The sequence below is a fragment of the Lissotriton helveticus genome, unplaced genomic scaffold (assembly GCF_964261635.1).
Source record: "Lissotriton helveticus unplaced genomic scaffold, aLisHel1.1 SCAFFOLD_570, whole genome shotgun sequence".
NCBI classification, from domain to species: domain Eukaryota; kingdom Metazoa; phylum Chordata; class Amphibia; order Caudata; family Salamandridae; genus Lissotriton; species Lissotriton helveticus.
This window is the reverse complement of record NW_027611964.1, coordinates 206,341-227,341: the sequence shown is the minus strand read 5'-3', so window position 1 is coordinate 227,341 and position 21,001 is coordinate 206,341.

Below are 21,001 nucleotides of genomic sequence, written 5' to 3'. Positions count from 1 at the left end.
TGTGCAGGGCTGCACACTCTCCTGTGTTCAGTGCTGCACGTGTGGCCTGTCTGTGCAGGGCTGCACACTCTCCTGTGTTCAGTGTTGCACGTGTGGCCTGTCTGTGCAGGGCTGCACACTCTCCTGTGTTCAGTGCTGCAGGTGTGACCTGTCTGTGCAGGGCTGCACACTCTCCTGTGTTCAGTGCTGCAGGTGTGGCCTGTCTGTGCTGGGCTGCACACTCTCCTGTGTTCAGTGCTGCACGTGTGGCCTGTCTGTGCAGGGCTGCACACTCTCCTGTGTTCAGTGCTGCTGGTGTGGCCTGTCTTTGCTGGGCTGCACACTCTCCTGTGTTCAGTACTGCACGTGTGGCCTGTCTGTGCAGGGCTGCACACTCTCCTGTGTTCAGTGCTGCACGTGTGGCCTGTCTGTGCAGGGCTGCACACTCTCCTGTGTTCAGTACTGCACGTGTGGCCTGTCTGTGCAGGGCTGCACACTCTCTTGTGTTCAGTGCTGCACTGTGGCCTGTCTGTGCAGGGCTGCACACTCTCTTGTGTTCAGTGCTGCACTGTGGCCTGTCTGTGCAGGGCAGCACAGCCTCTGTTTGAGTTTGGGGTGCGGCTCCCGCTCTCCCCAGCCCGGCTCCCCAGGCTGGTTTGGGTGTCAGCTGCTCAGAGGGTGTCACCGAGGTGTTTTCCCTCCAGTGTGTTCGTGCTTGTGAAAGAAGGTGAGCTGTTGAGTAATCTGTGCGGAATAAAGTACTTTTCCTTTTCTTAGGTAACAGTACTCCCGGTACAATAATTGATTGCATGTTGTTAATGGGGTGCATGCAGACAGTGCTGTGAAATAAGCCTCTGCAACCCCTACGGTGCAGGGTCCCCCGAGCTCCAGGGCGCCCCTCAACAAAAGTGGTAGTTGGTGGGCTGGGGAGTGGCCCTCCCTGTACTCTGAGGGGCCCTCCCTGTACTCTGAGGGGCCCTCCCTGTACTCTGAGGGGCCCTCCCTGTACTCTGAGGGCCCTCCCTGTACTCCGAGGGGCCCTCCCTGTACTCTGAGGGGCCCTCCCTTTACTCTGAGGGGCCCTCCCTGTACTCTGAGGGGCCCTCCCTGTACTCTGAGGGGCCCTCCCTTTACTCTGAGGGGCCCTCTCTGTACTCTGAGGGGCCCTCCCTGTACTCTGAGGGGCCCTCCCTTTACTCTGAGGGGCCCCCTCTGTACTCTGAGGGGCCCTCCCTGTACTCTGAGGGGCCCTCCCTGTACTCTGAGGGGCCCTCCCTGTACTCTGAGGGGGCCTCTCTGTACTCTGAGGGGCCCTCCCTCTACTCTGAGGGGCCTCCCTGTACTCTGAGGGGCCCTCCCTGTACTGTGAGGGGCCCTCCCTGTACTCTGAGGGGCCCTCCCTGTACTGTGAGGGGCCCTCCCTGTACTCTGAGGGGCCCTCCCTGTACTCTGAGGGGCCCTCCCTGTACTCTGAGGGGCCCTCCCTGTACTCTGAGGGGCCCTCCCTGTACTCTGAGGGGACCTCCCTATACTCTGAGGGGCCCTCCCTGTGCTCTGTGGGGCCCTCCCTGTACTCTGAGGGGCCCTCCCTCTACTCTGAGGGGCCTCCCTGTACTCTGAGGGGCCCTCCCTGTACTCTGAGGGGCCCTCCCTGTACTCTGAGGGGTCCTCCCTGTACTCTGAGGGGTCCTCCCTGTACTCTGAGGGGTCCTCCCTGTACTCTGAGGGGTCCTCCCTGTACTCTGAGGGGGCCCTCCCTGTACTCTGAGGGGCCCTCCCTTTACTCTGAGGGGCCCTCTCTGTACTCTGAGGGGCCCTCCCTGTACTCTGAGGGGCCGTCCCTGTACTCTGAGGGGCCCTCTCTGTACTCTGAGGGGCCCTCCCTGTACTCTGAGGGGCCCTCCCTGTACTCTGAGGGGGCCTCCCTGTACTCTGAGGGGGCCTCCCTGTACTCTGAGGGGCCCTCTCTGTACTCTGAGGGGCCCTCCCTGTACGCTGCAGGGGCCCCCCCTGTACTCTGAGGGCCCTCCCTGTACTCTGAGGGGCCCTCCCTGTACTTTGAGGGGCCCTCCCTGTACTCTGAGGGGCCCTCTCTGTACTCTGAGGGGCCCTCCCTGTACTCTGAGGGGCCCTCCCTGTACTCTGAGGGGGCCTCCCTGTACTCTGAGGGGCCCTCTCTGTACTCTGAGGGGCCCTCCCTGTACTCCGCAGGGGCCCCCCCCTGTACTCTGAGGGGCCCTCCCTGTACTCTGAGGGGCCCTCCCTGTACTCTGAGGGGCCCTCCCTGTACTCTGAGGGGGCCTTCCTGTACTCTGAGAGGCCCTCCCTTTACTCTGAGGGGCCCTCTCTGTACTCTGAGGGGCCCTCCCTGTACTCTGAGGGGCCCTCCCTGTACTCTGAGGGGCCCTCCCTGTACTCTGAGGGGCCCTCCCTTTACTCTGAGGGGCCCTCTCTGTACTCTGAGGGGCCCTCCCTGTACTCTGAGGGGCCCTCCCTGTACTCTGAGGGGCCCTCCCTGTACTCTGAGGGGCCCTCCCTGTACTCTGAGGGGCCCTCCCTGTACTCTGAGGGGCCCTCCCTGTACTCTGAGGGGGCCCTCCCTGTACTCTTAGGGGCCCTCCCTGTACTCTGAGGGGCCCTCCCTGTACTCTGAGCGGCCCTCTCTGTACTCTGAGGGGCCCTCCCTGTACTCTGAGGGGCCCTCCCTGTACTCTGGGGGGGACTCCCTGTACTCTGAGGGGCCCTCTCTGTACTCTGAGGGGCCCTCCCTGTACTCCGCAGGGCCCCCCCCTGTACTCTGAGGGCCCTCCCTGTACTTTGAGGGGCCCCCCTATACTCTGAGGGGCCCTCCCTGTACTCTGAGGGGCCCTCCCTGTACTCTGAGGGGCCCTCCCTGTACTCTGAGGGGCCCTCTCTGTACTCTGAGGGGCCCTCCCTGTACTCTGAGGGATCCTCCCTGTACTCTGAGGGGCCCTCCCTGTACTCTGAGGGGGCCCTCCCTGTACTTTGAGGGGCCCTCCCTGTACTCTGAGGGGCCCTCTCTGTACTCTGAGGGGCCCTCCCTGTACTCTGAGGGGCCCTCCCTGTACTCTGAGGGGGCCTCCCTGTACTCTGAGGGGTCCTCCCTGTACTCTGAGGGGTCCTCCCTGTACTCTGAGGGGCCCTCCCTGTACTCTGAGGGGGCCCTCCCTTTACTCTGAGGGGCCCTCCCTGTACTCTGAGTGGCCCTCTCTGTACTCTGAGGGGCCCTCCCTGTACTCTGAGGGGCCCTCCCTGTACTCTGAGGGGGCCTCTCTGTACTCTGAGGGGCCCTCTCTGTACTCTGAGGGGCCCTCCCTGTACTCTGAGGGGGCCTCCCTGTACTCTGAGGGTTCCTCCCTGTACTCTGAGGGGTCCTCCCTGTACTCTGAGGGGCCCTCCCTGTACTCTGAGGGGGCCCTCCCTGTACTTTGAGGGGCCCTCCCTGTACTCTGAGTGGCCCTCTCTGTACTCTGAGGGGCCCTCCCTGTACTCTGAGGGGCCCTCCCTGTACTCTGAGGGGGCCTCTCTGTACTCTGAGGGGCCCTCTCTGTACTCTGAGGGGCCCTCCCTGTACTCTGAGGGGCCCTCCCTGTACTCTGAGGGGGCCCTCCCTGTACTCTGAGGGGTCCTCCCTGTACTCTGAGGGGCCCTCCCTTTACTCTGAGGGGGCCCTCCCTGTACTTTGAGGGGCCCTCCCTGTACTCTGAGGGGCCCTCTCTGTACTCTGAGGGGCCCTCCCTGTACTCCGAGGGGCCCTCCCTGTACTCTGAGGGGGCCTCCCTGTACTCTGAGGGGCCCTCTCTGTACTCTGAGGGGCCCTCCCTGTACTCCGCAGGGGCCCTCCCTGTACTCTGAGGGGCCCTCCCTGTACTCTGAGGGGGCCTCCCTGTACTCTGAGGGGCCCTCCCTTTACTCTGAGGGGCCCTCTCTGTACTCTGAGGGGCCCTCCCTGTACTCTGAGGAGACCTCCCTGTACTCTGAGGGGCCCTCCCTGTACTCTGAGGGGCCCTCCCTGTACTCTGAGGGGCCCTCCCTGTACTCTGAGGGGGCCCCTCCCTGTACTCTGAGGGGCCCTCCCTCTACTCTGAGGGGCCCTCCCTGTACTCTGAGGGCCCTGCCTGTACTCTGAGGGGCCCTCCCTGTACTCTGAGGGGCCCTCCCTGTACTCTGAGGGGCCCTCCCTGTACTCTGAGGGGCCCTCCCTGTACTCTGAGGGGCCCTCCATCTACTCTGAGGGGCCCTCCCTGTACTCTGAGGGGCCCTCCCTGTACTCTGAGGGGGCCACACTGTACTCTGAGGGGCCCTCCCTGTACTCTGAGGGGGCCTCCCTGTACTCTGAGGGCCCTCCCTGTACTCTGAGGGGCCCTCCCTGTACTCTGAGGGGCCCTCCCTGTACTCTGAGGGGCCCTCCCTGTACTCTGAGGGGGCCCTCCGTGTACTCTGAGGGGCCCTCCCTTTACTCTGAGGGGCCCTCCCTGTACTCTGAGGGGCCCTCCCTGTACTCTGAGGGGCCCTCCCTGTACTCTGAGGGGCCCTCCCTGTACTCTGAGGGGCCCTCCCTGTACTCTGAGGGGCCCTCCCTGTACTCTGAGGGGGGGCCCTCCCTACACTCTGAGGGGCACTCCCTGTACTCTGAGGGGCCCTCCCTGTACTCTGAGGGGCCCTCCCTGTACTCTGAGGGGCCCTCCCTCTACTCTGAGGGGCCCTCCCTGTACTCTGAGGGGCCCTCCCTGTACTCTGAGGGGGCCACACTGTACTCTGAGGGGCCCTCCCTGTACTCTGAGGGGCCCTCCCTGTACTCTGAGGGGCCCTCCCTGTACTCTGAGGGGCCCTCCCTGTACTCTGAGGGGGGGGGCCTCCCTACACTCTGAGGGGCCCTCCCTGTACTCTGAGGGGCCCTCCCTGTACTCTGAGGGGCCCTCCCTACACTCTGAGGGGCCCTCCCTGTACTCTGAGGGGGCCTCCCTGTACTCTGAGGGGCCCTCCCTTTACTCTGAGGGGCCCTCTCTGTACTCTGAGGGGCCCTCCCTGTACTCTGAGGGGCCCTCCCTGTACTCTGAGGGGCCCTCCCTGTACTCTGAGGGGCCCTCCCTGTACTCTGAGGGGCCCTCCCTGTACTCTGAGGGGGGCCCTCCCTGTACTCTTAGGGGCCCTCCCTGTATTCTAAAGGGGCCCTCCGTGTACTCTGAGGGGCCCTCCCTGTACTCTGAGGGGCCCTCTCTGTACTCTGAGGGGCCCTCCCTGTACTCTGAGGGGCCCTCCCTGTACTCTGAGGGGCCCTCCCTGTACTCTGAGGGGGCCTCCCTGTACTCTGAGGGGCCCTCCCTGTACTCTGAGGGGCCCTCCCTGTACTCTGAGGGGGGCCCTCCCTGTACTCTTAGGGGCCTTCCCTGTATTCTGAGGGGGCCTCTCTGTACTCTGAGGGGCCCTCTCTGTACTCTGAGGGGCCCTCCCTGTACTCTGAGGGGCCCTCCCTGTACTCTGAGGTGGCCCTCCCTGTACTCTGGTGGGTCCTCCCTGTACTCTGAGGGGTCCTCCCTGTACTCTGAGGGGCCCTCCCTGTACTCTGAGGGGGCCCTCCCTGTACTTTGAGGGGCCCTCCCTGTACTCTGAGGGGCCCTCTCTGTGCTCTGAGGGGCCCTCCCTGTACTCTGAGGGGCCCTCCCTGTACTCTGAGGGGGCCTCCCTGTACTCTGAGGGGCCCTCTCTGTACTCTGAGGGGCCCTCCCTGTACTCCGCAGGGGTCCTCCCTGTACTCTGAGGGGCCCTCCCTGTACTCTGAGGGGGCCTCCCTGTACTCTGAGGGGCCCTCCCTTTACTCTGAGGGGCCCTCTCTGTACTCTGAGGGGCCCTCCCTGTACTTTGAGGGGACCTCCCTGTACTCTGAGGGGCCCTCCCTGTACTCTGAGGGGCCCTCCCTGTACTCTGAGGGGCCCTCCCTGTACTCTGAGGGGCCCTCCCTGTACTCTGAGGGGGCCCCTCCCTGTACTCTGAGGGGCCCTCCCTCTACTCTGAGGGGCCCTCCCTGTACTCTGAGGGCCCTCTCTGTACTCTGAGGGGCCCTCCCTGTACTCTGAGGGGGGGGGCCCTCCCTACACTCTGAGGGGCCCTCCCTGTACTCTGAGGGGCCCTCCCTGTACTCTGAGGGGCCCTCCCTGTACTCTGAGGGGCCCTCCATCTACTCTGAGGGGCCCTCCCTGTACTCTGAGGGGCCCTCCCTGTACTCTGAGGGGGCCACACTGTACTCTGAGGGGCCCTCCCTGTACTCTGAGGGGGCCTCCCTGTACTCTGAGGGCCCTCCCTGTACTCTGAGGGGCCCTCCCTGTACTCTGAGGGGCCCTCCCTGTACTCTGAGGGGCCCTCCCTGTACTCTGAGGGGGCCCTCCGTGTACTCTGAGGGGCCCTCCCTTTACTCTGAGGGGCCCTCCCTGTACTCTGAGGGGCCCTCCCTGTACTCTGAGGGGCCCTCCCTGTACTCTGAGGGGCCCTCCCTGAACTCTGAGGGGCCCTCCCTGTACTCTGAGGGGGGGGCCCTCCCTACACTCTGAGGGGCCCTCCCTGTACTCTGAGGGGCCCTCCCTGTACTCTGAGGGGCCCTCCCTGTACTCTGAGGGGCCCTCCCTCTACTCTGAGGGGCCCTCCCTGTACTCTGAGGGGCCCTCCCTGTACTCTGAGGGGGCCACACTGTACTCTGAGGGGCCCTCCCTGTACTCTGAGGGGCCCTCCCTGTACTCTGAGGGGCCCTCCCTGTACTCTGAGGGGGGCCCTCCCTGTACTCTTAGGGGCCCTCCCTTAATTCTGAGGGGCCCTCCCTGTACTCTGAGGGGCCCTCCCTGTACTCTGAGGGGCCCTCTCTGTACTCTGAGGGGCCCTCCCTGTACTCTGAGGGGCCCTCCCTGTACTCTGAGGGGGCCTCCCTGTACTCTGAGGGGCCCTCTCTGTACTCTGAGGGGCCCTCCCTGTACTCCGCAGGGCCCCCCCCTGTACTCTGAGGGCCCTCCCTGTACTCTGAGGGGCCCTCCCTGTACTCCGCAGGGGCTCCCCTGTACTCTGAGGGGCCCTCCCTGTACTTTGAGGGGCCCCCCTATACTCTGAGGGGCCCTCCCTGTACTCTGAGGGGCCCTCCCTGTACTCTGAGGGGGCCCTCCCTGTACTTTGAGGGGCCCTCCCTGTACTTTGAGGGGCCCTCCCTGTACTCTGAGGGGCCCTCTCTGTACTCTGAGGGGCCCTCCCTGTACTCTGAGGGGTCCTCGCTGTACTCTGAGGGGCCCTCCCTGTACTCTGAGGGGGCCCTCCCTGTACTTTGAGGGGCCCTCCCTGTACTCTGAGGGGCCCTCTCTGTACTCTGAGGGGCCCTCCCTGTACTCTGAGGGGCCCTCCCTGTACTCTGAGGGGCCCTCTCTGTACTCTGAGGGGCCCTCCCTGTACTCTGAGGGGCCCTCCCTGTACTCTGAGGGGCCCTCCCTGTACTCTGAGGGGCCCTCCCTGTACTCTGAGGGGGGGGGCCCTCCCTACACTCTGAGGGGCCCTCCCTGTACTCTGAGGGGCCCTCCCTGTACTCTGAGGGGCCCTCCCTGTACTCCGAGGGGCCCTCCCTGTACTCTGAGGGGCCCTCCCTGTACTCTGAGGGGGCCTCCCTGTACTCTGAGGGGCCCTCTTTGTACTCTGAGGGGCCCTCCCTGTACTCTGAGGGGCCCTCCCTGTGCTCTGAGGGGCCCTCCCTGTACTCTGAGGGGGCCACACTGTACTCTGGGGGCCCTCCCTGTACTCTGAGGGGCCCTCCCTGTACTCTGAGGGGCCCTCCCTGTACTCTGAGGGGCCCTCCCTGTACTCTGAGTGGCCCTCCCTGTACTCTGAGGGGCCCTCCCTGTACTGTGAGGGGCCCTCCCTGTACTCTGAGGGGCCCTCCCTGTACTCTGAGGGGCCCTCCCTGTACTCTGAGGGGGCCTCCCTGTACTCTGAGGGGCCCTCCCTATACTCTGAGGGGCCCTCCCTGTGCTCTGAGGGGCCCTCCCTGTACTCTGAGGGGCCCTCCCTGTACTCTGAGGGGCCCTCTCTGTACTCTGAGGGGCCCTCCCTGTACTCTGAGGGGCCCTCCCTTTACTCTGAGGGGCCCTCTCTGTACTCTGAGGGGCCCTCCCTGTACTCTGAGGGGCCCTCTCTGTACTCTGAGGGGGCCCTCCCTGTACTCTGAGGGGCCCTCCCTTTACTCTGAGGGGCCCTCTCTGTACTCTGAGGGGCCCTCCCTGTACTCTGAGGGGCCCTCCCTGTACTCTGAGGGGCCCTCCCTGTACTCTGAGGGGCCCTCCCTGTACTCTGAGGGGCCCTCCCTGTGCTCTGTGGGGCCCTCCCTGTACTCTGACGGCCCTCCCTGTACTCTGAGGGGGCCCTCCCTGTACTCTGAGGGGCCCTCCCTGTACTCTGAGGGGCCCTCCCTGTACTCTGAGGGGCCTCCCTGTACTCTGAGGGGCCCTCCCTGTACTCTGAGGGGCCTCCCTGTACTCTGGGGGGGGCCCTCCCTGTACTCTGAGGGGCCCTCCCTGTACTCTGAGGGGGCCTCCCTGTACTCTGAGGGGCCCTCCCTGTACTCTGAGGGGCCCTCCCTGTACTCTGATGGCCCCCCCCTGTACTCTGAGGGCCCTCCCTGTACTCTGAGGGGGCCCTCTCTGTACTCTGAGGGGGCCTCCCTGTGCTCTGAGGGGGCCTCTCTGTACTCTGAGGGGCCCTCCCTGTGCTCTGAGGGGGCCTCCCTGTACTCTGAGGGGCCCTCCCTATACTCCGAGGGGCCCTCCCTGTACTCTGAGGGGGCCTCCCTGTACTCTGAGGGGCCCTCTTTGTACTCTGAGGGGCCCTCCCTGTACTCTGAGGGGCCCTCACTGTGCTCTGAGGGGGCCCTCCCTGTGCTCTGAGGGGCCCCCCGTGCACAGGGTTCCAGCCGGCAGCACCTCCCTTGAGTAGCCTTGGACCGCTCTGCGCGCTGCCCTGGGACAGTCGAGCGCAACGAAGGGCCACTTGCTTCCCAGTCGAAGGGCCCTTGTGAATGTGTTATGCATCGGGGACTCATGTCCTTTGCGAGTGAGAACTGCTTTCTTATGACGGCCGCGCATCGCATATCAGAGTCTTACAAGATACTAGGGGGCAGATTTACAAACCCCTTGTGCCTCTTTTACGCCGCTGTTGCCTCAGTTTTGTGACGCAGCGGCGGCGGAAAGCCAACGCCATGCTGCAGGGTATTGACAACGTCATGCATCTTGGAGATGCGTCACGTTGTAAAGTCCTGCGCCACATGTAGGTGCTACGGGGCAAGTGGTGGGGGGCGTTCCGGTGCAGGAACGCCTCCTAAAAGTGGCCGAAATCTACAAGATTTCACTCAGTCACTTTTGAGCCCATGCTGCGTCAAAACCCTGCGCCTGCTTGAAGCAGGCGTAAGGATTGACGCAGCATTTTCAGGATAGGGCCCCTGGAGCCTTGCTGGAGCTGCGTCGCGCTTGCGATGCAACTCCAGCAATGCGCCGCTTTTACGGCACAGATGCGTGACGCATCTGTGACGTTTTTGCCCCATGGTGCACCGCATTGTAAATTTGGCGCATCCACGGTGGCGTAGCTATGGCGCACAATAACTGGCGCATCCCTGCTGATATGCAGGGATGCGCCAGTTATTGTAAATCTGCCCCTAGGAGGTTTGTTTGAAAGGAATTGTCACACAGCTCCAAGTGGGCATTTTCTGCTTTGAGACTCAGCTAGCACTCTCCCCCTTAAGCTTCGTGCAGCACAGTGCGGCCGTGTCACACAAAGGGTTACACATACATGTAGGTGATATTCACCACGTGGAGGATCTTCAGATTCGACATGGCTTGTTCCTGTCAACACTGTTGTTGAGCTGTGAATTTGTGCGTACTCGAACACACCGAGCTATATACTAATAGCACTGGCTCGTGCTTAATGTGCCCAGCCATTCACAGCACCATGGGGCTTATTTACAAGCCCAGAGCCCTGCGGGAAGGTCACTTTTTATAATGTTTCATTCCTACACTGAGCTAAATCATATCTACAAGACCTGCGTGGCTTTTTATGGCGTCGTAGATGGGAAACATCATTAACAACGAAGGCAGTACTACGCGTAACGTTTACAACGAGGCACTTACCACGTAAACGTCTTTCCAACGCGTATGCCTTCAACGATCGTATTTACCACGAAAAAAAAAAAACGAAGGATTAAAAAGGGGGGTTGGGGGGGGTCTCCCCCCCCATAAAAAAACGATCCCGCCGTGCCGAAAAAAACAGTGTCATAAGAGAGGAAGCGGAATAAACTTCCGCTTCCTCTTTATGACGTAAGAACGACGTGGCAAAGAAGATGAGGGGAAAACGAATTCCGTGGTAACGCATGCGTGGAAAAGGCATGCGTTGCAACGGAATTCGTGGTAACAACATATAACCGTCGTAGATATGGTGTGACGCAACGCAGCTCAAGTCTCTGCGTTGCCTCACACTGCAGTAGGGAGGTGCTTCATGGGCGTTACGGTCGGTGTTCCTACATAACACCTCATGGCATTTGGCAGATTCCAAGACTTACAACATGCGGTAAACCCCTGAAGGCTTCAAAAGCCTACGCCTACCCTGGGGTGTCATAAGGGTTGTTTTCGTGAAGGAAAGTGTTCCTCCCCCCACAAAAACAACCTGATTTCAATGCAGACACCCTTTGCACGCACCTTTGCACGCACCTTTGCACGCATCTTTGCACCATGGTGCAAGGGTTTCTTTGTTGACTCATGGCAGCCACTTGTGCACCAGTGCAGCGACAAAGGACAGGAAAGTGCTGATTCTCATAGATACAGCGCATCACTGCTCTTTTCTTTTGATGTAGGACAGCGCAGCAGGAAGTCTTGCAGCACTACGCTGTGCCAAAATATTGTAATCGGGGGCCCATGTTTGGGGTACACCTCCAAACCTCACTCATATCACCCAGCTCCTGCATGTAGGTCAGTCTACAACAAAGAACCTCTCGAGCTTTCATTCTGGAAATGTGACCAGGAGGCTGGTGCAAATCAGAGCGCCTCATGGCTGTGTCTGGGTATGCAGCACTATGTACATGCTACATGCTACAATACAATAGAACCACATGGGATCAATGCTGAAGGGTGGTCCAGTGGACACCACAGCAAGTCCCAAAGGTTGCAGCTACCATCAGCGCCCTTCTGTTTTCATCAATATTTGATATTATTTATAATGGTTTTCAAATGAATATGAAATGTGAATGATTTGCAATTGGTTCCCCCCACAATGCCCTAGTCCCACGCCCGCCCCTTCCAGCCGCGTCACGCGAAGCATGCATGAGCATTTTTTCAGACTTCTTACAAAGGTGATTTTTTTCATATATCCATCCCAGCAGGACCCTTGTGTGTTGGCCGGGGATACTGTGGTTCAGGGACTGTCAGTCAGAAAAATAGAAAAATTGTTTTTTTTTTAATTGAAGGCATTAGTGTGGGAGGTCACCGCCTGGGAATGTAAATGAGGGGTGAATATGGAGGATACACCTATGGAACTCTTACCCCCACTTATATCATTGTCCTCAATGGATGTGCCTTGATGGACAGGTCTTGGTATATTGATACTGCAGACTGAGTGGAGGTTAGCCTGGTTGTTCTTCTTTTCCCTCTATAGCTCCTTCTTGTTTGTAGACTTCTAGTACACCGGAGATGTCCACGGCAGCTCCACCTCATTGGCTGCACTTTCAGGACACCTGGGACAGACAGGTGTAGCTAATGGACTACCCATCTAGGACACCGGGAATGGCCTGGACAGGTCCACCTCATGGGCTAGACAGGTATACCTCATTAGCTAGACGGATATACCTCACAGGCTACCCATCTAGGACACCTGGAGTGGCACAGGCAGGTCCACCTCATTGGCTAGACAGGTATGCGTCATGGGCTAGACAGATTTACCTCAAGGGATAGATAAGTATACCTCATGGAATAGACAGGTATGCCCCACAGGCTTCCCATCTAGGACACAGTGAATGGCCCAGACAGGACCACCTCATGGGTAGGTAGGTCAACCTCATAGGTTAGACAGGTATACCTTATGGGCTAGACTGATATACCTCACTGGCTACCCATCTAGGGCATTTGGAATGGCCCAGACAGGTCCATTTCATTGGCTAGATTGGTAGATCTCAAGGGCTAGACTGGCATACATCGTGGGATAGACAGGTACTCCGCACAGGCTGGACACCTCATGGGCTACCCATCTAGGACACCTGGAACGGCCCAGACAGGTCCAACTTATTGGACAGGCAGGTATATCTCAAGGGCTAGACAAGTACACCTCACAGACTACCCTTCTGGGACACCCGGAATGGCCGACAGGTGTACCTCACGGCTAGACAGATGCACCTCACAGAATACCCTTCTGAGACACCTGGAATGGCCCAGACAGGTATACCTCATGGGCTGTAATACACTGACTATGATTAGAATCAAAGCAAACACAAGGAGATGATGGACGGAGCGCTGAAACTTTTCAGACACTCACCCCCAGTCACAGATCGTGGTTTAATCCATCGTTCTTTAGCTCACTTCGCCACCCCAGTTCAGACACAGCTATATGCAAATCAGTCTTGACCCTGTGCCTCATGGGAACAGTCCAGCCCGAACTGCCAAGCCATGTCTTCCCTGGACCGGAAACAGGCATGCCGGGACTGGTTTCGGGCTAACAGCCCTCATCAGCCAGGCTAGCTTGAATCCAGTGGCAAAGTGAGCAAGGGACCAACGTCTGGACATGCCCTGCCAGCTAAGGGTGAACAAAGCAAACACATGGAGATGATGGACAGAGCGCTGAAACTTTTCAGACTGTCCATCAATTTCTATTTAGCATTTGTCACCCTGAGTGGGACGGGTGTGCCCAGACATGGGTCCCGTGCTCTCCATGCCACTGGAGTCAAGCTATCCTGGCTGAAGTTGGTGAAAGCCTAAAACCGGTCCTAAAATGCCTGTTTCCTGCCCAGAGAGGACCTGGCCTGGCATTTTGGGCTGGACTGTTCCCATTGGGCGCAGGGTCAAGACTGATATGCATATGGCTGGGTCCAAACTGGAATGGCATGGTGAGCAAAAAAACGATAGATTTAGGCCCAGATCTCTGTACTGGGGTGAATGTATGACATTGTTCTGCATTCTGTCCATCAATTGTTGTTTTTGCATTTGTTACCCCGAGTGGGACGGGTATGCCCAGACGTGGGTACCGTCATCTCCATGCTACTGGAGTCAAGTTATCCTGACCGATGATGGCTGAAAGCCTGAAACCGGTCCCAGGATGCTTGTTTCCAGTCCAGGGAGGGCCTGGCAGTTCGGGCTGGACTGTTCCCATGGGGCACAGGGTCAGACTGATTTGCATATTGCTGGGTCCAAACTGGAATGGCATGGTGAGCAAAAAAACAATGGATTTAGGCCCAGATCTATGTATTGGGGTGAATGAATGACATTGTTCTGCATTCTGTCCATCAATTTTTCTTTTTGCATATGATTAGAATCAACCAAAGTGAAAACATTTGAAAACAATAAGCAGATGTCTTGCACATGTGAACCACACAAATTTCAGTGACATTGACTGTATCAAACTCCTTTATAAAATTTGGAGCCAAAAAATCTTACCTATGTGAAGTATGCAAACACTACATTTTATTTAACTAACTAACTGATGGGGCTGATCCTCGCATTATCGAAGCAGAGAGGGGGTCCTGGACGCGACATCAAGCGAGCCTCGAGCTGCGAGGAGCCTGGCCGGTGGCTGCACAGCGGGGACCCCTGGACTCGACATCAAGCGAGCCTCGAGCTGCGAGGAGCCTGGCCGGTGGCTGCATAGCGGGGACCCCTGGACTCGACATCAAGCGAGCCTCGAGCTGCGAGGAGCCTGGCCGGTGGCTGCATAGCGGGGACCCCTGGACGCGACATCAAGCGAGCCTCGAGCTGCGAGGAGCCTGGCCGGTGGCTGCACAGCGGGGACCCCTGGCTCGACATCAAGGGAGCCTCGAGCTGCGAGGAGCCTGGCCGGTGGCTGCACTGCTGGGACCCCTGGCTCGACATCAAGCGAGCCTCGAGCTGCGAGGAGCCTGGCCGGTGGCTGCACTGCGGGGACCCCTGGCTCGACATCAAGCAAGCCTCGAGCTGCGAGGAGCCTGGCCGGTGGCTGCATAGCGGGGACCCCTGGCTCGACATCAAGCAAGGCTCGAGCTGCAAGGAGCCTGGCCGGTGGCTGCATAGCGGGGACACCTGACGCGACATCAAGCGAGCCTCGAGCTGCGAGGAGCCTGGCCGGTGGCTGCACAGCGGGGACCCCTGGCTCGACATCAAGCGAGCCTCGAGCTGCGAGGAGCTTGGCCGGTGGCTGCATAGCGGGGACCCCTGGACCCGACATCAGGCGAGCCTCGAGCTGCGAGGAGCCTGGCCGGTGGCTGGACATTGGGGACCCCTGGACTCGACATCAAGCGAGCCTCGAGCTGCGAGGAGCCTGGCCGGTGGCTGCATAGCGGGGACCCCTGGACCCGACATCAGGCGAGCCTCGAGCTGCGAGGAGCCTGGCCGGTGGCTGCATAGCGGGGACCCCTGGACTCGACATCAAGCGAGCCTCGAGCTGCGAGGAGCCTGGCCGGTGGCTGCATAGCGGGGACCCCTGGACGCGACATCAAGCGAGCCTCGAGCTGCGAGGAGCCTGGCTGGTGGCTGCATAGCGGGGACCCCTGGCTCGACATCAAGCGAGCCTCGAGCTGCGAGGAGCCTGGCCGGTGGCTGCATAGCGGGGACCCCTGGCTTGACATCAAGCGAGACTCGAGCTGCGAGGAGCCTGGCCGGTGGCTGCACAGCGGGGACCCCTGGCTTGACATCAAGGGAGCCTCGAGCTGCGTGGAGCCTGGCCGGTGTCTGCACAGCGGGGACCCCTGGCTCGACATCAAGCGAGCCTCGAGCAGCGAGGAGCCTGGCCGGTGGCTGTACTGCGGGACCCCTGGCTCGACACCAAGCGAGCCTCGAGCTGCGAGGAGCCTGGCCTGTGGCGGCATAGCGGGGACCCCTGACGCGACATCAAGCGAGCCTCGAGCTGTAAGGAGCCTGGCCGGTGGCTGCATAGCGGGGACCCCTGACGCGACATCAAGCGAGCCTCGAGCTGCGAGGAGCCTGGCCGGTGGCTGCACAGCGGGGACCCCTGGCTCGACATCAAGCGAGCCTCGAGCTGCGAGGAGCCTGGCCGGTGGCTGCATAGCGGGGACCCCTGGCTCGACATCAAGCGAGCCTCGAGCTGCGAGGAGCCTGGCCGGTGGCTGCACTGCGGGGACGCCTGGCTCGACATCAAGCGAGCCTCGAGCTGCGAGGAGCCTGGCCGGTGGCTGCATAGCGGGGACCCCTGGCTCGACATCAAGCGAGCCTCGAGCTGCGAGGAGCCTGGCCGGTGGCTGCACAGCAGGGACCCCTGCCTCGACATCAAGCGAGCCTCGAGCTGCAAGGAGCCTGGCCGGTGGCTGCATAGCGGGGACCCCTGGCTCGACATCAAGCGAGCCTCGAGCTGCGAGGACCCTGGCCGGTCGCTGGACAGCGGGGACCCCTGGCTTGACATCAAGGGAGCCTCGAGCTACAAGGAGCCTGGCCGGTGGCTGCATAGCGGGGACCCCTGGCTCGACATCAAGCGAGCCTCGAGCTGCGAGGAGCCTGGCCGGTGGCTGCATAGCGGGGACCCCTGGCTCGACATCAAGCGAGCCTCGAGCTGCGAGGAGCCTGGCCGGTGGCTGCACAGCGGCGACCCCTGGCTCGACATCAAGCGAGCCTCGAGCTGCGAGGAGCCTGGCCGGTGGCTGCACTGCGGGGACCCCTGGCTCGACATCAAGCGAGCCTCGAGCTGCGAGGAGCCTGGCCGGTGGCGGCATAGCGGTGACCCCAGGCTCGACATCAAGTGAGCCTCGAGCTGCGAGGAGCCTGGCTGGTGGCTGGACATTGGGGACCCCTGGCTCGACATCAAGCGAGCCTCGAGCTGCGAGGAGCCTGGCCGGTGGCTGCATAGCGGGGACCCCTGGCTCGACATCAAGCGAGCCTCGAGCTGCGAGGAGCCTGGCCGGTGGCTGCACAGCAGGGACCCCTGGCTCGACATCAAGCGAGCCTCGAGCTGCGAGGAGCCTGGCCGGTGGCTGCACAGCGGGGACCCCTGGCTCGACATCAAGCGAGCATCGAGCTGCAAGGAGCCTGGCCGGTGGCTGCACTGCGGGGAACCCTGGCTCGACATCAAGCGAGCATCGAGCTGCGAGGAACCTGGCCGGTGGCGGCATAGCGGTGACCCCAGGCTCGACATCAAGTGAGCCTCGAGCTGCGAGGAGCCTGGCCGGTGGCTGCATAGCGGGGACCCCTGGCTGGACATCAAGCGAGACTCGAGCTGCGAGGAGCCTGGCTGGTGGCTGGACATTGGGGACCCCTGGCTCGACATCATTCGAGACTCGAGCTGAGAGGAGCCTGGCCGGTGGCTGCATAGCAGGGACCCCTGGCTCGACATCAAGCGAGGCTCGAGCTGCGAGGAGCCTGGCCGGTGGCTGCATAGCGGGGACCCCTGGCTCGACATCAAGCGAGGCTCGAGCTGCGAGGAGCCTGGCCGGTGGCTGCACAGCGGGGACCCCTGGACTTGACATCAAGCGAGGCTCGAGCTGCGAGGAGCCTGGCTGGTGGCTGCATAGCGGTGACCCCTGGCTCGACATCAAGCGAGACTCGAGCTGCGAGGAGCCTGGCTGGTGGCTGGACATTGGGGACCCCTGGCTCGACATCAATCGAGACTCGAGCTGCGAGGAGCCTGGCCGGTGGCTGTATAGCGGGGACCCCTGGCTAGACATCAAGCGAGCCTCGAGCTGCGAGGAGCCTTGCCGGTGGCTGCATAGCGGGGACCCCTGGCTCGACATCAAGTTCAAGTTCAGAGATTTATATAGCGCACTACTCACCCAGAGGGTCTCAAGGCGCTAGGGGGGGTGCTATTATTTATCGAATATCCAAGTTTTTAGTTGCTTTCTGAAGGAGAGGTGGTTCTGATTAAGGCGGAGGTTGGAGGGGAGAGAGTTCCAGGTCTTGGCTGCTAAGTAGGAGAAGGATCTGCCCCCCATGGTGGATCTATGGATGCGCGGAATTGCTGCGAGGGCTTGATTGGACGATCGTAGTTGGCGGGTGGTGGTGTAGAAGGACAGTCTCGTGTTGAGGCATTCGGGTCCTAGGTCGTATAGGGTCGTATTTGTGTGCGTAGGTGAGGAGACAAAACGTTATTCTCTTGTTGACGGGGAGCCAGTGAAGGTCTTTCAGGTGAGCGGAAATGTGAGCTTGACGAGGGATGTCCAGTATTAGTCTGGCTGAGGCGTTTTGGATGTAGTTTGGCTGTGGTTCCGGCGTAAAGGGTGTTACCGTAGTCCAGTCGGCTTGTGACCAGTGCGTGGGTGACCGTTTTTCTTGTTTCAGTGGGGATCCAGCGGAAGGCTTTTTTGAGCATGCGTAGGATGTTGAAGCAGGATGATGAGACGGCGTTGGCTTGTCTGGTCATCAAGAGGGAGGAGTCCAGGATGAAGCCCAGGTTACGTGCATGATCCGTAGGAATGGGTGCGGTTCCCAGGGCCGGTGGCCACCAAGAGTCGTCCCAGGCAGCGGGGGATGAACCTAAGATGAGGACTTCCGTTTTGTCCGAGTTCAGGTTTAGACGGCTGTTCTTCATCCATTCGGGAACTTCTTTCATTTCTTCGTCTAAGTTGGTTTTGGCGGTGTTTGGGTCTTTGGTGAGAGAGAGGATCAGCTAGGTGTCGTCTGCGTAGGAAATGATGTTGAGGTTGTGTTGTCGCGCGATGGATGCGAGGGGGCTCATGTTTATGTTGAAGAGGGTGGGACTGAGTGATGATCCTTGTGGTACTCCGCATATGACTTCGGTGGCCTCTGATCTGAAAGGGGGGAGGCGGACTCTCTGGGTTCTTCCAGCGAGGAACAGATGATCCAGTCCAATGCTTTTCCTTGTATTCCGATGTTGCTGAGGCGTTGTATGAGGGTGCTATGACAGACTGTGTCGAAGGCTGCGGAGAGGTCAAGTAGGATGAGGGCGGCTGTTTCTCCGTTGTCCAGTAGAGTGCGAATGTCGTCTGTTGCTGCGATGAGGGCTGTTTCGGTGCTGTGTTTGGCTTGGAAGCCGGATTGTGAGGGGTCGAGGGATTTGTTGGATTCAAGGAAGGCGGCGAGCTGACTGTTGACGGCTTTCTCAATGACTTTGGCAGGGAATGGGAGGAGCGATATGGGGCGGTAGTTCTTAAGTTCAGTGGGGTCTGCTGTGGGTTTCTTTAGAAGGGCGCTGAGTTCGGCATGTTTCCAGCTTTCCGGGAAGGTAGCGGAGTTGAAGGAGCAGTTGATGACGTCACGGAGATGGGGTGCGATGATCGAGTCTGCTTTGTTGAAAATGTGGTGGGGACATGGGTCGGTTGGCGATCCTGAGTGGATGGAGTTCATCAGGCGGATGGTGTCTTCGGTGGTGATTTTGTTCCAGGTGTAGAGGTTGTTGGAGTGCTGTTTTAGTTCGGGGGTGGGTGAAGAGGGCTGGTCTTCGGACTGGTTTTTGAAGCTGTTATGTATGTCGGCGATCTTGTTGTGGAAGAATGAGGATAGAGAGTCGCAGAGGTCTTGGGAGGGAGGGATGTCGTTGCTGCCGGCGGTGGGGTTGGTGAATTCTTTGACGATGTTGAATAGTTCCTTGCTGTTTTGGGCGTTGTTGTCAAGTCGATCCTTGAATGCTGATTTCTTGGAGGATCTGATGAGTTGGTGGTGTTTGCGGGTGGCATTCATGAAGGAGGCCATGTTGTCAGTGGTTGGGTTTTTTCTCCAGGCTTTCTCGAGGATACGACAGAGCTTCTTGGATCTCTTACGGTCATCGTTGAACCAGGGGGCTTTTTTGCTACCCTGCTTGATTTGGTGGTTTTTCAAGGGGGCTAGTTCATCGGCGCAGTGGGTGATCCATTGTGCGTTGTTGGTGGCTGCTTGGTTTGGGTCCGATGATTTGGTAGGAGGGTTTTGGTGAAGCGATGTGAAGAGCTGGTCGGTGGTAATTTTGTTCCAATTTCTTCGGGGAATAGGTTTTGGGGGGGTTGTGGGTCGTGGTCTTATTGTAGTTGAAGTGAACGCAGCTGTGGTCCGTCCAATGGAGAGCCGTGGTGTGATTGAAGGAGATGTGCTTGCTGGAGGTGAATATAGGGTCGAGCGTGTGTCCGGCAAGGTGGGTGGGGTGTCAACAAGTTGTTTGAGTCTGAGATTGGCCAGGTTGTCCAGGAGGTTGGTGGTATTGCTGTCGTTTTTCTTTTCCAGGTGAAAGTTGAGGTCTCCCAGTAGAATGTAGTTCTCGGAGGGGAGGGCATGTGGGCTGATAAAGTCAGTGATGTCTTCCCTGAATTGTGTACGGGGTCCTGGTGGTCTGTAGATGAGGGGGATTGGTGTCACTACAACGCGGTTTTTTACATCGCATTCCGTTACATCGGAATTTTTACAACGCAGGATCCATTACATCGGATGCTATTACAACGCATGGCATTACATAGCAGATGCTATTACAACGCATGGCATTACATCGTAAGTATAGGTAAGTATACCTTTTTAAAAAAAATGTAATTAAGTTAATTTAATTAATTTAATTTAATTAATTTAATTAAAATACATTTTAAAATAGTAATTAATTTAATGTAATAAATTTAAATCTATTTATTTAATTTAATTTTAATAAAAATTGTAATTAATTTTAATTAATTAATATAATGAAATTAATTTAATTTAAATATTTTTAAAATTGTAATTAAATTAAATTAATTTAAATAATTTATTTAATTTAATTAATTTAATTAAAAAATGTAATTAATATGATATAATTAATTTAATTTAATAAATATATTTTAATTAATTTATAAATGGTAAATATAATTTAATTAGCCCTAAGCACAAACCCAACCCTGAACCCTAAAACACCCCTGTACCCCAAAACCCAAACCCTGCCCTGAAACCTAAAAACACCCCTGTACCCCAAAACCCAAACCCTGTCCTAAAACCTAAAAACACCCCTGTACCCCAAAACCCAAACCCTGCCCTGAAACCTAAAAACACCCCTGTACCCCAAAACCCAAACCCTGCCCTGAAACCTAAAAACACCCCTGTACCCCAAAACCCAAAGCCTGCCCTAAAACCTAAAAACACCCCTGTACCCCAAAACCCAAACCCTGCCCTAAAACCTAAAAACACCCCTGTACCCCAAAACCCAAACCCTGCCCTGAAACCTAAAAACACCCCTGTACCCCAAAACCCAAACCCTGTCCTAAAACCTAAAAACACCCCTGTACCCCAAAACCCAAACCCTGCCCTAAAACCTAAAAACACCCCTGTACCCCAAAACCCAAACCCTGCCCTGAAACCTAAAAATACCCCTGTACTCCAAAACCCAAACCCTGCCCTAAAACCTAAAAACACCCCTGTACCCCAAAACCCAAACCCTGCCCTGAAACCTAAAAACACCCCTGTACCCCAAAACCCAAACCCTGCCCTGAAACCTAAAAACACCCCTGTACCCCAAAACCCAAACCCTGCCCTAAAACCTAAAAACACCCCTGTACCCCAAAACCCAAACCCTGCCCTGAAACCTAAAAACACCCCTGTACCCGAAAAACCCAAACCCTGCCCTAAAACCTAAAAACACCCCTGTACCCCAAAACCCAAACCCTGCCCTAAAACCTAAAAACACCCCTGTACCCCAAAACCCAAACCCTGCCCTAAAACCTAAAAACACCCCTGTACCCCAAAACCCAAACCCTGCCCTGAAACCTAAAAACACCCCTGTACCCCAAAACCCAAACCCTTTAATTATAATTAATATTAATTAAATTTATTAAATAAAAATTAAATACTTACCTATACTTACGATGTAATGCCATGCGTTGTAATAGCATCTGCTATGTAATGCCATGCGTTGTAATGGCATCCGA